This window comes from Rhinatrema bivittatum, chromosome 8 (assembly GCF_901001135.1).
Source record: "Rhinatrema bivittatum chromosome 8, aRhiBiv1.1, whole genome shotgun sequence".
NCBI lineage: Eukaryota > Metazoa > Chordata > Amphibia > Gymnophiona > Rhinatrematidae > Rhinatrema > Rhinatrema bivittatum.
The window spans coordinates 140,221,064-140,237,053 of record NC_042622.1 but is presented as its reverse complement, the minus strand read 5'-3'; the positions used below and the strand labels follow the sequence as shown (position 1 = coordinate 140,237,053).

At 51.0% G+C, this 15,990-nt stretch overlaps 1 protein-coding gene across 9 annotated transcripts in view; it reads left to right on the top strand.

Annotated features, from left to right (window-relative positions):
- PNPLA7 (patatin like phospholipase domain containing 7) overlaps nt 1-15,990 on the top strand; it is a 668,718-nt gene that overhangs the window by 396,299 nt on the left and 256,429 nt on the right. The window lies entirely within an intron of this gene.

The window sequence follows — 15,990 nt, the reverse complement described above, 5'->3', positions numbered from 1 at the left end:
AGACATTTTCTCCTAGGACAAGCAGGATGGTTGTCCTCACACATGGGTGACATCACAGATGGAGCCCGGCACGGAAAACTTATGTCAAAGTTTCTAGTAACTTTGACTGGCACTCTGAGCATGCCCAGCATGCCCTTATCCATGCATCCACACAAGTTCCCCTTTCAGTCTCTTCCACAGAGCTATTGTCTCACAGTGTGGAACTCTGCTCTTTGTATTTTCAAGTTGTTTCTCGGTCGATTCCGACTGTTCCAGTGCCGGGGTCCCTCTTCTCCTACCTGCTTATTTAGTAGGGTGGCACAGTAAGTTTTCTCCTTTCTGTGCAGTCTATTCCCGGTGGTGCTTTCCTCTCGGTGGCTGCTGGGCACCGACTGCTTGCTGGGTCTTTTTGTAATGGTGTCGGGTTTTCGTCGATGCACCCAGTGTCCATAGATCAAGTCTCTTACTGATCCACATGAAGTCTGTATCCTCTGCCTGGGGGCATCGCATGACATCAGGTGGTGTTGTTTTTACGACCAAATGACCCCCAAGGGCCGTCGCGCACGTCTGGATAAAATGGAGAAGCTCTTCTGTTCCAAGAAGTCTGAACCTTCGACTCTGGCGTCGGGAGCATCAACTCTGAGAGGCCACAGGGAGCTGGTGGACACCGAGCCCTCTCTGGAGAGAGGGGCCAGGGATCAGCTGTTATCGGTGTCTTCGTGCTCCAGGATGTCTGGATTGTCTCCATCCTCCTTAGCACCAAGGAAAGACCAGGCCGAGCACAGAGGAAAGTACAGAAAACATTGCCACCAGTCACCATCCTCGCATGGCACCAGGCTCATGTTGGCGCTGATGCCTGCCTTGATGCTTTCGAAGCGACCCCGCGGAGAGGAGGCACTATCCTCCATTGAACCCAAGAGTCCCAAGCGTTCCCCACTGATGCCGATGCCGGGCACCAATCTCCCTCGGGGTTCAAAGGGAGATCTGGTGATGCCTCTCCCTCCTCAGTCTGTCTTGTCTTTAACGGACTTTCAGGAGAAGTTGGACCGCAGGGTATACCTGGTGGTGGTCCGAGCCCTACAATGCATTGAGCTGCCAGCACTTCCACCACTGCTGGAGCTTGCACCTTCAATGTTGCACCACTGCTGGAGCGCTTCAATGTCCTTCGTGGCATCCTCCCCACACAACTGCTGCTGGTGCCCATGGGCCTGTCAATACCCCAGCGGGCAACCATTGTCTTCTCCCTCAAGGGCGATTCCCATTCTGAGTTCCTCCAAGGAGGAAGGCCCGGGGCAGTCCGCAGCACAGTTGAGGCCTTTAGTTCCAGGACTAGAATTTTCTGGTCCAGTTCCGGGACCTTCGAGGTGCCTTGATGCCCACGGTGCCATAGGTGCCCGCAGTGCCCAAGCCGAGGGGCCTGAGTAGGGGCCCTCCACTGGTGTCTCCGGGGGATCTCATTGAGGAAGATGCCCCATATGACCCGTGGGGGGATGATACATCCGAGACCTCGTCTGATGACTCAGGGGATCTTCCCTCGGACCAGCCTCCTCTAGAAGAGCAATGCTGGTCTCCGCCTGAGGACTTGACCTTTTGTGAATTTTGTCCGGGCCATGGCAGAAACCATTCCGTTTCAGCTTCTGACTGGAGGATGCCGGGCATAAGATGTTGGAGGTTCTCCAGTTTGTCGATGTCCCAAAGGAGGTGATGGCTGTCCCTGTTCATGAGATCTTCAAGGAGTTACTCATTATAATTTGGGAATACCCCATTTCTGTGTCTCCAGTAAATAGGAATGCTGATACCTGGTACAGCAGGCCTTGGGGTTTGAGAGGCATCAGCTCAATCTGTCGTGGTGCAGTCCACTCTCAAGAAAGCCAAGCATTCTCATACCCATGCCTTCACCACTCCGAGTCAAGAGCATAGAGTGCTGGAGTCACTGGGCAGGAAGGTGTTTCATGACACACTACTCTCAGAACCTCTGGAAACAGGTCCAGGAGTTGTCTGAGTGTCTGCCCTAGCAGCAAGAGGACAATTTTTTGGCTCTTGTCCAGCAGGGCTTGGAATGCGGCAAGCAGGAAGTGCACTCCACCTACAATGTGTTCAAAACATCTGCTAGGGTGGCAGCAGTGGGCATTGGGGGCCCGCAGGATGGCCTGACTCCGAGCCTTAGGTGTCCAGAAAAAGCTTGCGGACCTCCCATGCACTGGCGAGAACCTTTTTGGTGATAAGGTGAGGACTGCTGTGGCTCATTTGGAGGATCACTATGAGATCCTTCAGCATCTTTCAGCCAGTAGATCGGACCCGTCATCCTCTGTCAGGAAATCATCACAGCAGAGCTCGCAGAGGTCTTTTTACCACCAGAGGAAGTATTATCCTCCTGCCTCTTGTGCTCATTCCCAGTGTGGGGGCTTTAGGAGCCACTCCAGACAGCAGTGGACCCCCAAGCCACAGCCTGCATCCACTACAGGGTTTTGACTGGCGACCAGGGAGCATAAGCCAATCAGGTGTATCCTTGCCGTTGGACCCTCCAGTCGGAGGCTGGCTGCGATTCTTCGCGAGCCGCTGGCCCAGTGTCACCTTGGACCAGTGGGTCCTGTCTATTGTTCGTCGAGGGTATCGACTCAACTTTCTAGGTGTTCCCAAGGACTCTCCCTCATGTCCCTCTTGGGGGGTTGGTCCTCGCATCAGAAAATACTCTTGACAGAGCTCTCCGCTCTTGTAACGTCCAGAGCAGTCGAACCCGTCCCGCTGTGGCAGCAGGGGAGGGGGGTTCTATTCTCGCTATTTCCTGATTCCAAAGAGAACTGAGAGGCTAAGCCCTATTTTGGACCTGAGAGCCTTGAACTGGTTTCTAAAAAGAGAAAAGTTCAAATTTCCTAGCGTGTAGCAGATGGACTCAAAACAAGTGGGTATAGTGTGCTCGTGCTAGCAGTTGGAGACGGATCTGACATCAGCACGGATACATATACCCCCGCAGGAAGTGCAGCAATTCAGTAATTTCCGTCTCCAAAGCAGTTGGGAGCTACCTCACGCTCGCTGAGCGTTTTTCCAAATTCTAAAGACTAAATTCATAGAAGACACCTACTTGAAGACGAGCCCCGCACTCCTGCGGTGATACCATTCGGTCACTCCCCAGTTGAGTTTCCCGAGGTGATTTCCATGGTCCCTCGGAGGTGAGTGCCTCGGTCCGGTGGCCGGATCGCGGCAGGGACCTAGCCCCCGAGCGAGAAGGGCTCGGGCGCGGCTTTGCCCCCGAACGAGACGAGTTCGGGTGAGGCCTAGAGGCAGCCTCGGTCCCGGCGTGGACTTTGCCCCCAAGCGAGACGAGTTCGGGCGCGGCCTAGAGGCAGCGGGTGCACCTCAAGCGCGGCAGTGACGGTAATCACCCTCTCCCCCCGCAGCCGGAGACCGCCCGGGTCGCAGCCGGGAAGCGCCGAAGACAAGGTAAGGCATACATCTTTACTTGTTGGTCTCCGAGGAACCGAGGAGTAGCAGAGCCTGCCTACGTGGCAGCCCGCCAAGGGGGTCGCCATTTGCCTGTCTGCTCGCCGACGCCTTCTGCATTGCTGGGCGCACATGTTACTACGCATACTGTTAGGCACCTGCCGCTAAGCGCATACTGTTAGGCGCCCGTCGCTAAGCGCATACTATTAGTCGCTTGTTGCTAAGCACATGCTGTTAGGCGCCCGCTGCTATCCGCATAGGCGCCAGTTGCTAAGCGCATGTCGATAGGCGCCCGCTGCTAAGCGGCGCCCGCTCATAGGCGCCAGTTGATAGGCGCCCGTGGATAGGCGCACATCTTTCGCTCATATTACAAAGCGCAGACTCTAGCTGAGTTAATATACGAGATGGAGCGTAAGAGAGCCCATGCGTCAGCGGAGCCGGCACCTCCAGAATCAGGCATAAGCCTCTGCTCTGCATGCAACCTCAGAGCCACACAGAGCGAGGAAGCAGACTCCCTATGTGCCCAATGTGAAGAGGCCCTGGGAGCTCCAGGCCAGGACCGGTCGCAGCCCAGCGTACTTGCCAGTTCCTCAGGGAACACCCCGGACCTAGCAGGCAGCGGGGAGCTGCCAGGGAACCCGAGAGACCTGGTGCCCCTAAGGCCAGATTCGGCCTTGCTTTCCTGGGTGGAATTGTTTAAGGGGATTCATGCTTTTGTCACAATGCAGGTTGCGCCCCGAACGGGTCCATACGTAACGGATGACCCGGCCCCTGGACCCTCAAGGCCTAGGCACGGCCGCTCGCCACCCGGAAGCCCCACTTATGGGGATTCAGATTGCCCTGAGAAAGATGAAGAGCCCCCCGAGGAGGGAGAATTTCCCTCGGGGATTGAACCATATCGAACCATGAGGCGCTTCTTTCTGAAAGAGGATCTTCCAGGCCTGATCTCTCAATGCCTGTCGGAACTGGCTCTTCCGGGCCATGACACTCCAGGGGAACCAAGAATGAACCCCCTGTTAGAGGGCCTGCGTCAGATGACTCACCATTTTCCCCTCCTACAAGCAGCACAGCAGCTAATCGATCTGGAATGGAATGGGCCGGAGGCCTCATTCAAAGGGGGTTGGGCCTTGTCTGGCATGTACCCCTTAGACCCGGCAGATAAGGAAATGCTGGCGTGCCCTCAGGTAGACGCCATAGTAAGCGCAATTGTGAAGCGCACCACCATTCCGGTGGAAGGGGGGACAGCCCTCAAGGATACACATGACCGGCGCGTGGACGCCATTTTGAAACAAGCCTTTGAGGTGGCAGCTATGTCCCTACGAATTGCGACCTGCTGCACCGTGGTGACGCGTTCCTGTTTATCACAGGCTAGGAACAACACCCCGGGAGAAGAGATGGAATCAGCTCTCTCATTTCTCACTGACGCAGCCTCCGATCTAGTCCGTACGGCAGCCAAGGGAGTATCATCCGCAGTGGCAGCCAGGAGGCAGCTCTGGCTACGTGATTGGTCGGCCGACTCCTCTTCCAAGACACGTCTCACGAGAATGCCCTTTTAGGGATCCCTCCTGTTCGGCAGCGACCTCGAGAAACTGGCCAATAAATGGGGCGCTTCTCCATTACCCCGTCTACCAGAAGACAGGCCAAGGAGGAGCCAGCGCCCTTTTCCTAGGCCGTCCAGAGGTAGAAACTCGCAGTGCTTCAACCCTTACAGGACTCGCTACCAAGCACCTCGTCCGCAGGCCAGGAACCAGTCCTTTCGAACTAAGCACAACAAGAGGGGAACCAGCTCGGGTTCGGGTCCCAGCCGCACCCCACAATGACAATCAGCCGACCCATCCGGGGGTAGCAGCCATAGGGGGCAGGCTAACCCTCTTCTACCACAGGTGGGTCGAGATTACCTCGGACCAGTGGGTCCTCGCCATCATCCGAGAAGGGTACTACCTGGACTTTCTTCGGCTCCCGCCGGACAAGTTTGTGGAATCTCCTTGTTCACCCCTCAAGAGGACGGCACTAGAAGTTACCTTGCAGAGGCTCCTGTCCCTAAAAGCCATAATCCCAGTGCCTGCAGGGGAGATACATTCTGGGCATTATTCCATTTATTTCATAGTGCCCAAGAAGGAGGGCACTTTCAGGCCCGTCCTGGACCTCAAGTCGGTCAACCAACACGGGTCCCCCCCAGCTTTCGCATGGAAACTCTGCGGTCTGTCAAAAATTCAGTACAGCCAGGGGAGTTTCTCACATCCCTAGATCTGTCGGAAGCCTACTTGCATATCCCAATTCATCGGGATCACCAGCGCTATTTACGCTTCAAAGTCCTGAATCAATACTTCCAGTTCCGAGCTTTACCCTTCGGGTTAGCCACCGCGCCACGAACCTTTACCAAGGTCATAGTAGTAGTGGCGGCGGCACTCAGGAAGGAAGGAATTCTCGTCTATCCCTACCTGGACGATTGGCTGATCAGGGCAAAGTCACCAGAGGAAAGCCACCAGGCAACCAACAGAGTTATAGCTCTTCTGGAAAGCCTAGGATGGGTAGTAAACTTGAACAAGAGTTCCCTACAGCCTTCTCAGTCGCTGTAATACCTAGGAGTCCGATTCGACACCCAGGAAGACAAGGACAGCCTGACATCCAAGAGAAGATCAAAGCTCCGGAATAGTCTGCAGGCCCTGCTGAGCGCCACCTGGCCCACAGCTTGGGATTACTTACAGGTCCTCGGCCTTATGGCATCCACTCTGGAGGTGATACCATGGGCGCGGGCTCATATGAGACCATTACAACGCGCCCTCCTATCTCGGTGGAGCCCACGATCACAGCACTACACCACACACCTACCTCTACCAGCCAGAGTGCGGAATCAGATACGGTGGTGGTTGCAGCCCGGCCACATGAGCCGGAGGTCAAGAATGTCCTCCCCAACCTGGACCCTGCTCACTACAGATGCCAGCCTGAATGGATGGGGAGCACATTGCGAAGAACTCACTGCCCAAGGGCAGTGGAGCAGAGAAGAGTCGGGGTGGAACATCAACTGACTAGAGGCACGGGGCAGTCAGGCTAGCGTGCCTGCGATTTGCCCACAGACTTCGCAACAGAGCGGTCAGAGTGATGTCAGACAATGCCACCACGGTGGCATACATCAACCGTCAGGGCGGAACCAGAAGCCAACAGGTATCTCTAGAAATAGCCCCCCTGATGACTTGGGCGGAAGCGAATCTCCAGGACAGTTCTGCCGTTCACATTGCCGGGAAGGACAACACCACGGCAGACTTCCTCAGCAGAGAAAGCCTAAATCCAGGGGAATGGCAGCTGTCGCCCACAGCTTTCCAGATGATTGTGGATCAGTGGGACGCTGGGCATGGACCTACTAGCAGACAGGTCCAACGCTCAAGTACCCAGATATTTCAGCCGCAGGTGGGATCCGCTATCCCAGGGGATCGATGCCCTGGTACGGCCATGGCCTCAGGGGATCCTGCTATATGCCTTTCCTCCATGGCCCCTGCTGGTCGCCATTGTACACAAGATTCAGCGGCACAGAGGCCTAGTTCTTCTAGTGGCCCCGGACTGGCCAAGAAGACTCTGGTACGCAGACATGAGAAGATTACTGGCAGGGAATCCATTTCCCCTGCCTCCACACAGGGACCTGCTGCGGCAAGGTCCCATCCTCCACGAGGACCCAGCTCAATTCTCTCTTATGGTCTGGTCATTGAGAGGGCTAGACTGAAGAAAAGAGGATACTCGGGGCCGGTAATAGATACACTCCGAGCACGCAAGTTCTCCACATCGCTAACATATATAAGGATCTGGAGAGTATTTGAAGCCTGGTGCGACACTCACAGCACCAATCCACATGCCGCTAACATCCCTATCATTTTGGATTTCCTGCAAGATGGACTTCAGAAGGGTCTGTCCCTCAATTCCATCAAGGTTCAAGTAGCAGCGCTATCCTGCTACGGTCCCCGGAGTGACGGCAACAGCATCGCCACACACCCAGACGTTTCACGGTTCCTGAAAGGAGTCAAACACATTCGCCCGCCACTGAAGTGGCCAGTACCCCTGTGAAACCTCAACCTAGTGTTGGAATTTCTAGCAGGACACGCCTTCAGACCACTTCGAGGCCTGTCCCTCCGTTTGTTAACTTTGAAGATGGTGTTCCTGCTGGCCGTATGCTCAGCACGCCGCATCTCAGAGCTACAAGCACTGTCCTGCCGTGATCCATTTCTCAGAATCACTCCAGAGGCTATCCATCTTCGCACGGTTCCTTCCTTCTTACCCAAAGTAGTCTCACACTTCCACCTCAACCAAACCATATCCTTGCCTACCACGGAAGGTTTGAAAAAGTCGGAAGAAGGTCGAATTATACGCCATCTCGACATCGGCAGGCTGCTGTCCAGATACCTGGAAATGTCAGAAGTGGTACGAAAGACGGACCACCTGTTCGTCCTTCACAGCGGGAAGAAGCAAGGGGAAGCGGCCTCATGGGCAACCGTCGCCCGCTGGATCAAAGAAGTTATCAAAGCAGCCTACGTAGAAGCGGGAAAACCACCACCTCTACGGGTCAAGGCTCACTCTACCAGAGCGCAAGCGGCCTCTTGGGCAGAAACTAGGATGCTGTCGCCTGCAGAGATATGTAAAGCGGCGACGTGGTCCTCCCTCCATACCTTCTCCAGATTCTACCATCTGAACATCCAGGCCAGGGAGGACACAGCATTTGCGAGGGCAATCCTGAACGATCCTCGGGCAGCCTCCCGCCCAGTCCGGGAGTAGCTTTTGTACATCCCACTTGTTTTGAGTCCATCTGCTACACGCTAGGAAATGTAGAGATTACTTACCTGATAATCTCCTTTTCCTTAGTGTATGCAGATGGACTCAGCATCCCGCCCGGCTGCTAGTATACATAGGGATTCACCAACTCACGGTAAGGCATGTTTTTCTTATAATAGGGCATCCACCCTGCCGGGTGTCGACGCCTTCCGGTTGAGAACACTGGCGGTCTCCAGCTACTATCAATCGGTCAGGGTAATCCTGTTCATTTAATCAATCGGTCAGTACACATATATCCATAAAGCTTTTGCAAGGAAGATTACTGAATTGCTGCACTTCCTGCGGGGGTATATGTACCCGTGCTGACGTCAGATCCGTCTCCAACTGCTAACACGAGCACACTATACCCACTTGTTTTGAGTCCATCTGCATACACTAAGGAAAAGGAGATTATCAGGTAAGTAATCTCTACAATGGTCTCTCTGGGCACCCTGATTCCTCTCTTTCAAGGAGGGCACTGGCTTTGCTCCCTTGATCTCAAGGATGCATACACCCATATCAAGATCTTCCCAGTCACATGAAGTATCTTCGGTTTGTAGTGGGAGAGAGGCATTTCCAGTACAGGGTGTTGCTGTTCGGCCTCACCTCAGCCCCCCCCATGTCTTCACCAAGTGCTTGACAGCAGTGGGGGGTGCACCTCCACCATCTGGGGGTTCAGGTGTTTCCCTACTTGGATGACTGGCTGGTCAAGACTACCATCCAGGAGGGAGCGCTTCGGTCCCTGCACTTGACCATTCAGGTGTTGGAGTCCCTCGGGTTTGTTCTCACTACTTGGAGTCCCATCTGAACCCGACGCTGTAATTGTTTCATTGGCACGTGGCCGGACACTTCCCAGGCCAGGGCCTATCTGCCTCGCGATCGAGTGCTCGCACTGGTGTCCCTTGCAGGTCTAGTTCACTTGAGCCGGCAGGTCTTGGCCTGCTTTATGCTCCATCTTCTGGGTCACATGGCTGCAACTGTCCATGTTATTCTCTTGGCTCGCTTGCGTATGCGCAGGGCCCAATGGACTCTGCGCTCCCAATGGCAGCAGGCCGCCCAGGACCTACGCGTGCGTATCCGCATTACCTTGTCTCTCCAGACATCCCTGTCGTAGTTGGATAGTCTGCCCAATTTGGAGCAGGGGGTTCCTTTTCAGTCTCCCCCTTCCCAGGTTGTTCTCACCATGGATGGATTGATTCTGGGGTAGGGTGCCCATGTAGAAGGCCTCTGCACATAGGGGCTGTGGTCTTCTCAGGAAGCTCAGTGCCAGATCAACTTCCTGGAGCTTCAAGTTATTTGTTACGTACTCTGGATGTTCCAGGGTCACTTATCCAACAAGGTCACTGATCCAGACTGAAAATCAGGTGGCAATGTGGTACATCAGTAAACAGGGAGGTACGGTATTGTTCCTTCTGCGCCAGGAAGAGATGCAGATTTGGTCATGGACTCTGTCTCAGGGCATGCTGCTCCGAGCCATGTACCTTGCGGGGACAGAGAGTGTGGTGGCGGACCAGCTCAGTCGGCAGTGGTGGACCGGATCTTCCGGCTCTGGGGAAATCCAGACATGGTTTTCTTCCCCTCCCCCCGCAACAGCAAGGTGAAAACCTTCTGCTTCTTGAAGTCCATTACCTGCTATTGATTAAGTTGACTAGCAACAGTAGCATGGAATAGACTTAGTTTTTGGGTACTTGCCAGGTTCTTATGGACTGGATTGGCCACTGTTGGAAACAGGATGCTGGGCTTGATGGACCCTTGGCCTGACCCAGTACGGCATGTTCTTATGTTCTTACGGATGTTTCTCTATCCGCTGTATCATCTTGCCCGGCAGTGGCCATGGAGGAAAGACATACAACAGAATGTCCTGAAGGCCATGATAGTACTAGAGCATTAATGCCTTCTTGTCCTGTGTTTTTCTCCGGTAGCTGTAAAAAAGAGAAGCCTTGGTGTTCTGTTTGGTTTCAATTAAGTCCATATGGAGGTATCCCCATTTCTTGTAGATGAGACGCAACACCTCCTCTGACAGCTACTATTTCCCAGGGTCTAGCCTTCTCCAATATCTTTCACAGCATCTCAAATTTTGCTTCTGTGAAACAAATTCATTATTAAACCAAGGTGTTCTATGATTCTCTAAGGATAAGCAGGATGGCAGTCCTCACATATTGGTGACATCATTCAATGGAGCCTGACTTGGAAAACTTTCGTCAAAGCTCCTAAATGTTTGCACAGCCTCACTAAGCATATTTGGTCATGCATTTTACTTCACAGCCACATGGGGTTCCCTCAGTCTTTTCTTTTCCACGGAGCCCAGTTTTTCGTGGTGAAATGAGTCTCTAATTTTTTTTCTCCTTGTGAAAAGGATTTTTCGAGATGTTTTTTGCTGAAGTAGTATCACTGGGATCGCGCAGGTCGACACGGGTTCCCTCAATTTTCCATATATAGGTTTTTCAACATTTTTGCTAAGTTTTGTTTTGTTGTCGATCCCCGGGGCAGTGGTGCTCTTGCTACCTGCTGGCCATTGTTGGCCGCTGTTGTTGATTTTGATATCATGTTCCTTTTTGTTTCATGATGCCAATTCATATTCAGGGTTCCAACAATGTCCACAGTACAGGGAGGACTATGTCTATCACAGATCCCCATGATAGATGTCCTCTGCCTGGGGGCGTCGCATGATGTCTGAGGTTGCTGCAGGTGTGCAGAGATGACCCCTAAGATGCTGGGCCCATCTGGAGAAGATGGACTAATTCATCAGGCACTGAAAGATTGAGGCATCGAAGGCATAGACATTGAAGGCTGTTCTGAGGGGCCATCAGTTCCGTTGGTGTCTGTGACTGCCAGGTACTCTGGAGATGGGCCATTGCTCAGCTCTACCAGGTCAAAGATGGATTCATCCTCTTCAACCTTGGCACTAAGGAAGGACAGCGTCAACATCGAGGAAAGCCAAAAGAGTATTGACATTGGTTCCCATTGATGTATGCTGCGGGCACGAAGGATTCAGAAGCCTTGGCTGTGATGTTTCTGAAGCAACCTCATGGTGAGGAGTGCCAGTCCTCCACGTTTCTCAGGGTTTTTACCATGGCCTCCACAGGTCCCGATATCTGCCACCAATTCTCGTCTTAGTTCTAAGGAGGATCTGGTCAGACCTCCTGGATCCCAGTCCATTCTGGCATTGGCAATCTTCAAGGATGAGATGGAAGCATGAGTGTGGCAGACTATGGAGAAGTCACTGCTCGACTCCCTTCAGGTGCTTATCGGTGCCTTACTACCAACAAGACTGGTTTCGGTGCCCACAGTGGTGACGACGCCAGTCAGGGCATTAGAGCCATCCATGGTTTCTCGGATGAGGAAGCTTCTCTGAAAACTGGGGCGGCCTTGGGATCCAGGCCCACCCAGCCAGTCAAGTCAGTTCCCATACCGCCGGCCAAGGACCGAGTGCCTCAAAATCTAACCCTTGTCTGTGACAGTGAGGGAGGATCCTTTTGATCCTTGGGGGGCAGGCTTCTCGGAGGCTTCGGATGATGTCCTCCGAGATGCCTGCCAAGTCTCCACCAGAAAACTTTTTCTTTGCAGGGTTTGTCCAGCTGATGGCTGAAGCAATGGAGGAGGATACCCGGCACAAAATGCTGGATATTCTCCAGTACATGAAGCCTCCTATGGAGATTGTGGCAGTCCTAATACATGAGATCTTTATGGAGTTGCTGATGATAATGTGGGAGAACCCTCTCAGTGGCTTCCATTAACAAGAAGGAGATTGCGGTCTACCTTGCAAATAGGCTCTGAGATTCAACAAGTGTCAGCTGTCATGCTAATTGGTTGTGGTCGAATCTGTTCTCAAGAAGAACAAGTACCTTCACACCCACTCTTCGGTGTCTCCAGAGAGGGATCGGAGGGTCATGGGTACTCTTGGGAGAAAGGTGTTTCAGGGAACTATGCTCATTGCCCACATAGCGGCCTACCAGCTTTTCATGGGCAAATACATGTGGGATATCCTGAAACAGGTGCAAGAGGTAACCAAGCAACTGCCTCAGCAGCAGCAAGACATCCTCCAGTCACTGGTGTGTAAGGGTCTGGAGTGTGGAAAACATGAGATCCACTGTACATACAATAATTTAGTGGTGGCATTGAGAGTCTGCCACAGGGATTGGTACCCCTAGGCTCACCTGCTTGTGGGATTCAGATCTCCATCAGGAGGTTCAGGAAAGACTTGCCAATGTGCCATTTATGGGAGAGAATCTCTTCAGAGATAAAGTGAAGAATGCGGTTGTGCAGCTCCGTGATTAATGCATGATACTCCAGCAGCTCTTTGGCACTTGGACCTGGCCTCCTCATCTAGGAGGTCCTTGGGAACTGGCCAGAGGAAGTCTTTCTTCCACCTGAGAAGACACTATCCTCTGCCTTCTCGGTCCCAGCAATAACAGGCACCTCGTAGCTGCCCAAGACAACAGAGGGCCCCAAGCTCCCAGGCAGCACCTTGGTCAACTCTTTTGACAGGTTTTTGACTGGGTCAAAGAAAATGTAGCCAAGACCATTGTGCCCTTGGTGATGGACCTTCTAGTTGGGGACAGGCTATGGTCCTACTCAAGCTGATGGCCCAGTGTAACTTCGGGCTAGTGGATCCTCGCCATTATTCACAAAGGGTACAAATTAAATCTATTGAATTTCCTACCAGATCGCCCTCAGAATCCATTTTGGGGACCAGTAGCACATTAGAAAATGCTTTTGTATGTGTTCTCTTCCCTCTTAATGGCCAGAGTGGTTGAGCCCATTCTACCAGAGTAGAGAAGGCAGGGATTTTACTCCCAGTACTTCCTGATTCCAATGAAACCTGAGGGACTCAGTCCTATCCTAGGTCTAAAGACTTTGAACAAATTTCTAGAGAGAAAAGTTCAAAATGGTTTTCTTGGGCACCTTGATCCATTTTCTGCAAAAAGGAAATTGGCTATGCTTTTTCGCTCTAAAAGACACTTATACTCACATAAAGATCTTCCCTAGCTACCGGAAGTATCTTTGGGAGTTATTCTGCAATTTCAAGGCTGAGTGGCTGACTAACAGCACCTAGGCCGCAAACAGTTTATCATCTGGAATATTTTATGATAGACAAAGTTTCCTGACTAAACACCTAGGATATCTTGTTTAGAAAGAATCTTGGGAGCATTGTATCTTCTTGACCTGCTGAATTAGCCGTGAAACAAAATGCAAAATCAGTTGATCATGAGCAAAATCCTTGTCAACTGAGAAAAATGAGCATGGAAGGCATGGGTATTGGGTGGTCCATGAGTATCTTATGGGAGTAAGACCATGTTTAAGATTTGGCATGTTCCTCATGCACATGAGAATAAATGAGAGAGCAAAAGTTCATTTCAAGAGATCTTTCTACAATTGATTCAGAACGCCGCGGCAAGAATTCTGACTAACACCAACCGTGGGGAACACATATCACCCATACTCCATAACTTACACTGGCTCCCAGTGAAATACAGAATCCTTTACAAATCACTCACCTTAATTCACAAAGCCATCTACAATCATCTGCATCTGGACCTCAAATTCCCTCTCAATCTCCATATCACCAACAGACCGACCAGAGAAGTATATAAAGGAACCCTTCAAGCCCCACCTACAAAAGCCACACACCTCACCTCGACCAAAGACCGATCCTTTTCTACAGCAGGCCCAGCTATCTGGAACAATATCCCATCCAACCTTAGACTGGAACCCTGCCTCTTAACATTTAGAAAAAAACTCAAGACCTGGCTTTTCCGCCAGGCCTTCTCCGATCCCTTAGACACACATTAGACGACCGAAAATCCATTATGAACAATGGATCTCCTGACTATCTCAAGGTTATGTATAAGAGCCTACCCTGACTCTTTAACTGTTGTTTTTATCCTAAGCACTACATTCCTTTAGACCTTTCTTTCTAGCAGTTTTGCTTCCAAGTTTACCTCCCTTGTTGAATGTAACTTTGTTCTTCCTGTTTTATCTACGGTTTTGTTACAGTTCCCCCTTTTTGATGTAAACCGATCTGATATGGTCCCAACCATGAAGGTCGGTATAGAAAAAGTGTTAAATAAATAAATAAAAAATCTTATGGGTGATTTTAGCCAATTTATTTTTCAGGACTTGATTTAATCGTTCGTTGAGACCGAACGCCTGGGTGTGAAAATGTAGTTTATTCCCAACACCTTTCCCAGCTCTTCTATCACCTTTCCTGTAAAATGTGTACATCTGTCACTTTCAGTTGTCTCTATGGGTATAACCTCAGTTAAGAGTTTCTTAGCAACAATTATGGCATCATCTTTGACTACAGGAAACGCCTTGGTCCACCCACTAAACATTCAAACAATATGTAAAACTTATCTTCATTTTAACACAGGGGTATCAAAATGAAATCCATTTGCAACTTAATGAAAGGTCCCCAGGGGGCGTTTAGGTGTAATTGCGCAACCCAAATGTTATGTTGTGGACTGTAGATACTGCATCTCCTTACAACAATCAAAACCCCTATTGCCATCCCCCCCCCCCCCCCCTCACTTGCATGCACGGAGACTTGTAACGAGCCAGTCAAGCAAGGGAAGGCAGAATAATAGAAGGGGTCACCAGAAGTCCCTTGTGGCCCAGCAAGAACCCATTGGGGGAGAGCATTCAATATTCATACTTCCACAGAGTGATCTTTAGTAGTTTTATTCTGCAAGAAAAGATCAGAGACAAAGATTTGGTCCAGCACCTATAGAGGGAACAAAGTTTCATTAGAAGTAGAAAAAATTGGAATGTCAGAGAGGACCATATGCAAGAGCACTATTATGAGCTTCAAAGGTATCTGCCAAAGTTTTGAAGACATCTCAACACAACAGTATCTGAGAGAAAACCAAAGATTATAACAAGGTTTGATAGAAACATAGAAACATAGAAATGATGGCAGAAGACGACCAACCAGCCCATCCAGTCTGCCCAGCAAGCCCCACACATTTTTTTTTCCCATACTTATCTGTTTCTCTTGGCTCCTAGTAACCTTTGGTTCTATTTCCCTTTCACACCCACCATTAATGCAGAGAGCATTGATGGAGCTGCATCCAAGTGAAATATCAAGCTTGATTAGTTAGGGGCAGTAACCGCCGCAATAAGCAAGCTACACCCATGGTCACTTGCTCTACCCAGATTATGTTATTCAGCCCTTATGGGTTGTTTTTCTTCTCCCCTGCCATTGTAGCAGAGAGCTATGCTGGATATGCGTGTACTATTAGTTTTACTTCTCCCCTGCTGTTGAAGCAGAAAGCTATGTTGGATATGTATTGAAAATGAAGTATGCATTGAAAGCCACATTATCTATCAACAAATATTGAATAAGCCTAATAATTGGTAGTACCTATAGCTTATGAACTCTTCGTTAATTATACATACTCTTGCCCACTCCTGTTTTTTTGTTTTTTTTTAAATATGGAGATGGCAGGCCTCCATCCTTCCGCTCCGTGAAGGTGGAACACCAACCACTGGCCACTGGCATCCCGCTCCATGAATGCCTCTGTGGCTACTGCCGCTCCGTGCAGTGTTTTGCTGCCTCCTCTTTATACACTTCCTCTAGACCTGGTGGATCCACAGTGTTTATCCCATGCCCCTTTGAAAGGGGCGTGGGATAAACACTGGCACCAAAATGATATAGCACTTCAAAAACTTACTTGGATCCCAAAGAATCACTGTAAATGGAAGGCAGTCAAGAAAAAGGCACAAGTGAGGATCATGGATGCCACCCCATTTCTCTCACGATAAAAAGAAGGG